Below are 9,314 nucleotides of genomic sequence, written 5' to 3'. Positions count from 1 at the left end.
AAATAAATAAATAAATAAATAAAATAAAATAATAGGGAGGTTGGGGAAGTGGGTTGAGGTACAGATGAAAGAGGAGTAGGCATAAGTTGATAATTGTTGAGGTTGAGTGATCAGTACGTGGGTTTATTACACTATTCTTTTCACTTTTGTTTTGAAACTGTTCATAAGAAATTTCCATAATAAAAGTTCTACATATGTATATATAAAAATGTACGCATACATATGAGAGAATGATGTTTATAGCAGAGCTTCACTAGACATGGTATGTAGTATGTAGTGCACAAGCTGATTTTAAGTGATATTCAGATGACCTTTTACATTTAATTATGTATTTAAATTTTAATTAATTATAGCAAGTGATATGAACTGTGATAATGCAAAAGGTTTCCTTTTAAAATAAAGTTTAGTCAAAAAAGTGAGATGATTTGATGAAAGGAATCGGAAGATAATGTAAAAGGGAAAGGTATGTGGATGTGGCAAACATTGTGGAGGTAGAAATTGGACTGCTACAGCTTAGGAAACATCATTAAATTACTGATGAGAAAGGGCTCATGTTCATTACTCTGAGTGCACATTGTGTTGGCCTTACAGGGTCATTTATCTAGATGGTTTAGTGTGGGGGTCATGTCAGCAACAGGCAGAAATGGGAGTGTGGGCTTTGGAGATGCACAGACCTCTCTTCAATTTTTGACTCTGCCATATAATGGCTGTGTGACATTGGGCACATGACTTACCTGCTCTGTGCCTCATTTCCTCATATACAAAACATCTTAAAATGTCCTTGGAAGAATTAAATGAGATAATGCTTGTCATGCACCTAGCACAGTGCCTGGCATGTAACAGGTGCTTAATAAATGGGAATGTGCTCAAGAAAGAAGTGGAAAGGACAGGTTTGAGCCTCAGAGTCCATGGTCTGAGCATGATCCTCACAAATTCAGAGCTTATTCAGAACAATTTTATTCCTACTTTTGACACAATTCTAATGAGTTTTTTGTTCATTTGGCTGTTTTCCCAGTTTGCAGCTCTTGAGAAACGGACAGGAGACAGTTGGGGGCCTGCTGAGCAGACAGAAGTAGGGACCTGTTGATTGGCACAGTCAATGCATCATTAGCTACAGGATTTATCCCGTGGGTCCTTGGCTTGTTTCAGTAACACTGTTGGTGGGTTAGTAATGCTGTTGCTTAAAACAGCTCTCATCCCAGTCAAGCCAAAATGTGTCTATAATTCTAATCACAGTTTTTATGGAGTGTTTACTGTGTGCAGGGACAATGCTAATTACTCCACATCCATTTTCTGATTTAACTACCATGACAGCCTTCCAAGGAAAGTGTCACTGTTCTTGTGTTTGAGGACACTGAGGCTGAGGAGACTGAGGCTGAAAGGATGTAGTGACTTCCCCAGGGTCACACAGCAAGTGAATGGCAGATCAGTTTAGAACCAAGTGAGATTCCAAAGCCCATGTGCATGGCCACAGAACTCTATCAGCTCTCTCTCCAGTGGTCCCCTATCCTTCTAAATACCCCACTTGGCTCCTCAAAACCAGTACCTCCCTTGTCCCAGTATTTGGACCTGGTCTTGGGATGGTGGTACAAGGTCCTCATTAGTCCAGCTTGTGAGTACAGCTGCCTGCTGGGGAGGGCACCAGCTGGAGTGTGCAAGTACCAGCACCCAGCCTGGCTGAGATATGGCTCTTCCCAGTCTGGAGACCCTTTAGACATTTGCATTTAAAAGTGCAAGCTCTGCTCATCTTCAGAGGAGATGTAATGACAAGCAGGCTTTGAACATTTGCAGACTACATTTTTAGGTCACAAAGACCTTCCTTTTTTGTATGTGTGATGGGGTGTAGGGATGGAAAACATATGCCTTAGTTTCTGTCACTTGTGCCCCAAATCCCAAAGATAATGGTTAGTTGAGTTTCACAGTAGCCTGTTAACAGATTTTCAAGTACTTTTCCACTAATCCAGCAGTTCTCTGCAGATATCCATAGGCATCTAGTATTTCCAAAGAGAAAAACATTAGTGCATGGTTTAGATATGGTGATGTTCATTAATTGTATTCACATAGACTTCCATATGGGGCTATCTCTGGTACAGAAAAAAATATTGGTTTGCTTTCAGAAGTCACACTAGGGGATACTCAGCAAATATGAGGTATTTTCACAGGTAAAGGGGCAAAAATGCCAGCATTTACATGTTGCCTTTTTAAAGTAGTTCCCCTTAGGCTCTATACTTGTTCAAAGATGTTGTCATTATGCTATGCTTTTGGGTGGTTTCCTCTAAGTGACCGCCTTTAGAATCTTTAACAAATTCATTTCAGTGCCTTTAATTGAGTCAAATCTTGCAGATTTGGCCTCTATGAAGTCCCAAAGGTCAGATCAATTAAGTGTGTGTGTGTGTGTGTGTGTGTGTGTTGATTGTTTTGGGTATCAATTACCACAGTATTGATGCAAAAGAAACCACAAAAGCCTCAGGGACATACAACAGTAACATTATTTAGCTCATGAGTTTGCAGTGGTTCAGCTGATCTGGGCTGGACTTACTCATGCATCTGCTGTTGGCTGATCTTGGCTGAGCTTGCTGAGATATCTAGGGTGGAGCTGGGTGATGCCAGGCAAGGATGGCCTCGTCTGGGATATCTGGGCTACTTGGCTTTCTTCGAGTTGTCTTTCATCCTCCAGCAGGCTAGCTGGGGCATTTTCTTTTGGCAATGGCAGAGGCATAAAGAGAAGGAAACCCCAGTGTGCAAGTTCATTTCAAGCCTCTGCATCATTCCTGCCAGCATCCTATTGGCCAAAACAAGTCACATGGCAAAGGATACAAGGAAGAGTGAAGAATTGTGACTGTGTTTTTTTTTTGTCTACAGTCTACCACATTGATTAAATTATGGGACATATTTAACTTCGGGAGGCCAAGGCGGACGGATCACCTGAGGTGAGGAGTTCGAGACCAGCCTGGCCAACATGGCAAAACCCCATCTCTACTAAAAGTACAAAAATTAGCCGGGTGCCGTGGCAGGCGCCTGTAATCCCAGCTACTCAAGGATGAGGCAGGAGAATTGCTTGAACCGGGGAGGCAGAGGTTGCAGTGAGCCAAGATCATATCACTGCACTCCAGCCTGGGTGACAAGAGTGAGACTCCGTCTCAAAAAAAAAAAAAAAAAAAAAAGAAAACGAAAAAAAATTCTGGGACATATTTTGTTCCAAAAAGAATTGTGGCTTCAGAATTCTGACAGTGCTCTTGTGGGTGATCAGTGAACTGCCCTAGACAAGCATTCCAGATAGTTGTCTAGAGGGAGCAATGATCTATGGACAATAGTAGTGTCTTTAGAAGGAAGGGAATGGCCTCTCAGGTGACTCCTGGGGAGGCCAGTGCCCTTTTGGATGAAGAGCTGAGAGTTTTATCTTGGGCTGGATTGAAATAAATTTGCATCAAAAATCTTACCTTGCAGTCACCAAATGATAAACTGGCCTCTGATGTGTACATTTTTTTTTTTTTTTTTTTGAGATGGAGTCTCACTCTGTCATCCAGGCTGGAGTGCAGTGGCACGATCCTGGCTCACTGTAACCTCTGCTTCCCGGGCTCAAGTGATCCTCCTGCCTTAGCCTCCTGAATAGCTGGGATTATAAGACGCATGCCACCATGCCTGGCTAATTTTTGCATTTTTACTAGAGACGGGGTTTCACTGTGTTGGCCAGGCTGGTCTCAAACTCTTGACCTTTTTATGTCTTCTGCAACAGCCAGGCCTTCAAACAACAAGACTTTGATCTTGTTCAATAACTCTCATTTCCTTGGCTGTGCCAGTTAAACCATACCATTCTCCACTTTGGCTGACTGATGAAATCTCCAAGGGGCGGGATTAAATGGGGTGTATGACTAATTTGTCACCCATCTTCTGCACCCAGCAACATTTGCTGAGCACCCTTCTGTGTTCTATGTTAGGCCCTGGGCACACAGAGACAAATAGGAGGAGGAGGGGAAGGAGGGTGGGAATAGGGATAAAAGAGAGAGGCCTTCATGGGCCAGTGATGATGGAGTTCTATGAAACTGAGAAGCACATTTAACACAACTGTCTGTACCCAAGGTCAAACATGCATGCCTGCACACACACAAAACAAAATGCCAAAGACAGATAAGAGATAGAGAGCAATAGGGAAGACACATACACATACACTAAATGATTGCATTAGTGAGTGGCAAAGGACATGAGACAGGGCTAAGTATAGGATACTGAAAAAGGTCAACGGATGGGCACCCATCCCTGCCTGGGAGAGCTGGGGTGGGTGCTTCTCAGCAGAAGTGACATTCAAACTGAGTTTTGAAGGATGACTGGGAATTCACAGGCAGGGAGTGTGGGCAGCACTGTTGTCATCTGCAGAGTTTTGAGAAAGCAAGGCTTACTTAGGAGGGGCAGGGCTAGTACAGAAAGGCAGAAAGTCTGAGGTTTTGTGGGGAGGGAATGAATGGGGTAATGACATTGGAAGGGCGGGGAGGGAAGGTTGTGATGGTTACCCAGTGAGAGCTGGTGAGGACTCTCTCATGCAGAGGCAGTGGGAATGGAATGAGGAGGATGGGAGAGGAACTGGAGAGGTGGATGGAAAGGACTCAATGACTGGCATGAAGAAGACTCAGAGTCAGAGTTGCCACCTGACTTTGGGTAACAGAGCAAAGTGAGAGGTGTGTGGGAGGAGGTCTTAGTGCACAAAGAGGCAGTGGTGGTCAGTTATGTGTGATGTTTAAATGTAATTAGAGCAGTGTAGTGGAAAGAGCGGTGGTTGGAATCAGAGGACCTAGTTTTAAATTCTGGTTTCACCACTGTGTATCTTTAAGTAAGTCACTTAACCTCTCTGAGACTCGATTTTCTTATCTGTAAAATGGAGCTAATACACAGAGTACTCTTTTTGAACACTAAATTATTTAATATATAAACTTTGAGCACTAAGTTAAATGGGCATGATGTCTGGCCCATTTCAGGTGCTCGATTTAATCCAGATAGGCAGGTAAGCAATTTAAGGAGACAGGGGCTTACTACTGGGAATGATGGTGAGGTATGAATGTGCTGAGCTACACCCCTGACTTGAGCTGAGCAGGTAGACACGGGTGGGGTATGTTGAAAACTGGTTAGGTGATGAAGACAGGTCAGAGGAGTTTGAAGGCTGTGTGTGTGTGTGTGTATGTGTGTGTATGTATGTGTGGTCCCTGCAAAACAAACCGTCTGAACAGGTAGACTCAAGGGTTGCTACAACTTTTGGTGCCTTCCAGGGGCCCCCCTTGAACTAGGTTCTTAACTCTATCTTCAAATCTCAGTCTGAAACCAGAGCGTTGCCTAGGGGTGGAATTTGGGCTTGTCAGTATACACTGAGGTCAGTGAAGACTGCAGGGAACAGTGAGTCCAGTCCTCTATGAGCATCTGTCAACTCAGTTAAGCACACTCATGAATAGTCATTGTTCCCCTTTAGAACATCAGGCCCCAAGGAACAGAACAGCTGCTCCACTGGCTTCATCTTTGTGAATATGGATGGGACCTGGTGCCTACAGAGGGCCAATGAGATGTGTGGGGAAGGGAGTGGGTGAAAGAGCTGAAGATGCCCCAAGACGTAGACAAACAGATGAACAGGTATGCCAGATTCAGAATCCAAGACCACTGTCATTTAAGAGGCGCAGCCAGCTGAAATTGCAGGTGCTGGCATCTCCCGACACAAGTTCTACTCTCAATCAGAGGAAACACTGCAGGAACTCCTCCAGCTCTTCCCAGTGTACTTGACCCCCCACCTCTTCAATCAGGCACAGCTTTGACCTGCAGAGAATCAGCCAAGCTGGGTGCTGGGCTCAAAGGCAGCCACTGATGCAGATTAGGGTGTGAAGTATTTAAAGCCACAGTCATATCTGCTGTGCTCTGGGGAGCCTGAGAAAGTTTACTGCAGGCAGGAGGTGTCCTTAAGCATCCATTCAAAGCCTTTCCTGAGCACCTACTGTATGCCCTACTGTGTGCATGTGCTTAGCACTATGGGGAAGACCCAAAGAAAGATCCAGCCTCAGTTTTCAGTTGAGCTGGTAGTCTGGCTGCGGGGAGGGGCGGCAAAAAATACTACATGGATAAATAGGTAGGGAACAGACAACAATTAAGGAGCAATTCAACACCATTTGCTCATCCACTTATTCATCTACTCAGCAAACATCTTGGAGCCTCTTCTCTCTGCCAGGCCAGCAGTGGCCATGGCGCTGCCCTGTTGGAGCTTATGGTCTGGTTTGGAGATGGAGGTGGGTGCATGCTTGGTATAGGAGTAGACAGAAGCACAGGGTTCTTTGTGGGGAACATGACACAGCCTCTGGGGTGATGACACATGTTAAAACTGAAAGGTAGAGCAAGAGTTGGTCAGTCTGCTGGAGAGGGAGGTTGTTGGTCGGAGAGCAGTGCCTGGGTTTGAGGCCAGTGGTCCCCTCGTTGAGGCCAACCACATCCATAATCACAGACCAACTGCCTTCTTTCTTTTGAGAATAGGGACAAGAGTAGGAAAAGAGTAGGGTGAAAGTCCAGAGTTCCAGAAAAACTCAGTCATTCCTGGGCAGGCTGGGATGATTGGTCACCCTAAAAGAGTGGTCTTGCCCTCACAATCACTGGGATGCTCCTAAACCATCCTCCAGGGCTTCACTGAGCTATGCCTGAGCCAGATAGGTGGCCACACAAGACCCAACAGAGAGTGAAGGGACAGGGCCTCAGCCCTGGGAGCTCACACTCTGACCAGGTAGGTTTTCAGAGTGCAGTGCAGGGTGTGGGGGAAGTGGAGGGGAGAAAATGCAGCTGGAAAGTCCTTTCACTTCTTGGACCCTCAGTTTCTTTATCTCTAAATGGGAACAATAATAATGCTCTCAAGGGATTGTTACAAGGGTTAAATGATATCATATGTGCGGGGTGCTTGGCTTAGGGCTTGGTGCAAGGTAGAAGCTCATTGTCTGGGGCACAGCAGAACTTCATGTGCTACATGAAGGGCAGGTTCTGTTACATTGTAGGAGATAGTGAAGGGAGCACTCAAACAGTGTTAGAGTCATAGGCAATGTGAGGACACCTGGAAGAGGGGCCTTTAGCCTGAATCTTCCCATTCCCTAGTGCAAACTCTGCAGGGAGCTGTTAGTGGAAGGAGCTTCTGTTTACCCATACATGTGGGGACAGAAACTCCCGATGCTGTCTCTCACCCCTACCGATACTGTGATTTGACTCAGAGAGCAGTGGGCCTTAGTGTCTCCATTTGGGTGGCAGCTGCTTAGGGATCAGTTCCTGAAATCCCACCAATCCCTACAACGAAGTGTGCAATTACCCTATGGTGGGTGAGCCAAGGCCCCAGGGGCCGGGAGTCCACAGATGGTGGGGCCTTTAGGGAGTTGGGTAAGGGAGGCTGAAAACTGGGATGAGCCCTGGAGCCACAGTAATCCCTGCCATCACAAACTCCTACTGACATTATTGTGGGGTGCCATGGTGCTCCACTCAGATCTCTTCAGGGCTGACACGTCATCCCCCAGCTGCTGGAGATATTGCTGCTCATGGCTCACAGCTGCATCCCTCACTGAGCCTTGCCCTCTACTGTAGAAAACTGTCTTATCTAAGGGTATGTCCCCTCCCAGGGTGGCCCATGGGCCAATGACTGGCTGGTGTGGAAATACCAAGGCCCAGCTGGCAGGATCAGCTGAGGCCTTGGTTGCAAACTGCACTGTGGTCAGTTTCTTTCTCTGCCTTATTCTGCCTTCCTTACATCCTTCCTGACATCTCTCTTAAGAACACCCCCAAGAGAACTTCTGCGTATAGCTCTGTCTCAGAGTCTTTTTAGGAAATCCAATCTAAAACAGTTGGCTCGCTGAGTGGTCCTGTGAATTAGACTCTAAAATATGGTCCCTTGCCAGCTGGCTGACAATGAGGACCCCATCACAGGTGGGCCCACAGATGGCCCCTGGTGTGCCGTAGAGGTGCAGTTGCTAAAACTTGCACATTGGTGAGCTGGGGTAGAATGTTGGCAGGCAATTTGGGTTGATTTATTATTTCTGGCACTTACGAGGAATGAGGGAAATGATAACTATGAGGACAATAGAATTGGGTGGTTGTTGCCGAGTGCCGTTCATTTGTTGAAGAGAGATAATGGCAGGCTTTGGGTAACTAATTACAAATTTAAGGCAAAATGGAAAAGCAAGAGAGCCTTGTTAGCATCATTTAAGCAAACACTAATCTTATGCAGCCAGAGGGCAGACAAAGCAGAAGACGAGGCTTAATTGTAAGAGTAGCAGAACTACAGAAGTTGAATTCTCAATCCCAGTGAGCCTTGCACACCAAGCCTCAGGTTCTTGAGATGGGGAAATCTGGGTATATACAATTGAGAACCTTGAACTTCCAGATTCTTCTGAAGCTGCTAGGCAGAAGTGCCCCCTCTCTATTATTAGAAGGCAGTTATCCTCCCTCCCCTCCCACACCTTGTTTGAGGCTTATGTAGAAGCCTCCAATTAAATTAGGCAGATGCTGTATAAAACAATGCTTAATCCTCTTGGGATTCATCCACACTTCTCCTCCTCCAACCAGACCAATAAAGGTCAAATCTCAGAGGAGCCAGACTGGAGAGGAGCTGGGCCTGCTAAGGGAGGAGAGGGACTGTATGCTGGTGGTAGGATCTGGCTCATTTGTTCCATGAGTGGAAGGGTGTGGGAGAGTGTGCATGAATTTGATCAAGGTGCTACATTATGAAAGGCAGAATATAAAGCTAGATAGGGGACAGTTTATTGCTATGGCAGCACATATGGGATTTGATATACTGGCAAAGAACCCAGGAGATGATGCCAATATGCTGCCAGGATGGCTTTTGGAAACTTGGCAAAAGTGACAACCCACGCTAAGTGAAGTAGACATGGCAAACTGCTGTGGTAGACAGTGTAGAAGGAATCAAAACACTTACAGAATAGAGTGGATGTACTATTTAAGGTTGGAAAAAGTCAACTATGTTCCATGGGAGGGCCAAGAGGACATTCTCTTTACCAGAGTGAGAAGGAATGTGCTGAGAGGGACATTTGGCATCATTGAAAAGCTCAGTGGGTCAGACCAGGACTGAGGCTAACAGATGCTGTTACAGCACTGGGCACCCTTATAGCAGTGGGGAAGGATAGAATCCCAAATGCTAGAGGCCAAATGGCAGTGCTTAACTATCAGAAGCAAGATGGACCTAACTATGGCAGTGAGCGGCAATGCCCAAGTGGCACAGGAAGGCCCTGCCTAAGTAATACTATGGAGATGGTTGAAGGACCAAGGTCTTCCTTCCAAGACAGAGGGGCAGCAAACACAGG

Source organism: Rhinopithecus bieti, unplaced genomic scaffold (genome assembly GCF_001698545.2).
Source record: "Rhinopithecus bieti isolate Rb0 unplaced genomic scaffold, ASM169854v2 scaffold_26603, whole genome shotgun sequence".
Classification (NCBI taxonomy): Eukaryota; Metazoa; Chordata; class Mammalia; order Primates; family Cercopithecidae; genus Rhinopithecus; species Rhinopithecus bieti.
Note: the sequence above shows the minus strand (reverse complement) of the source record.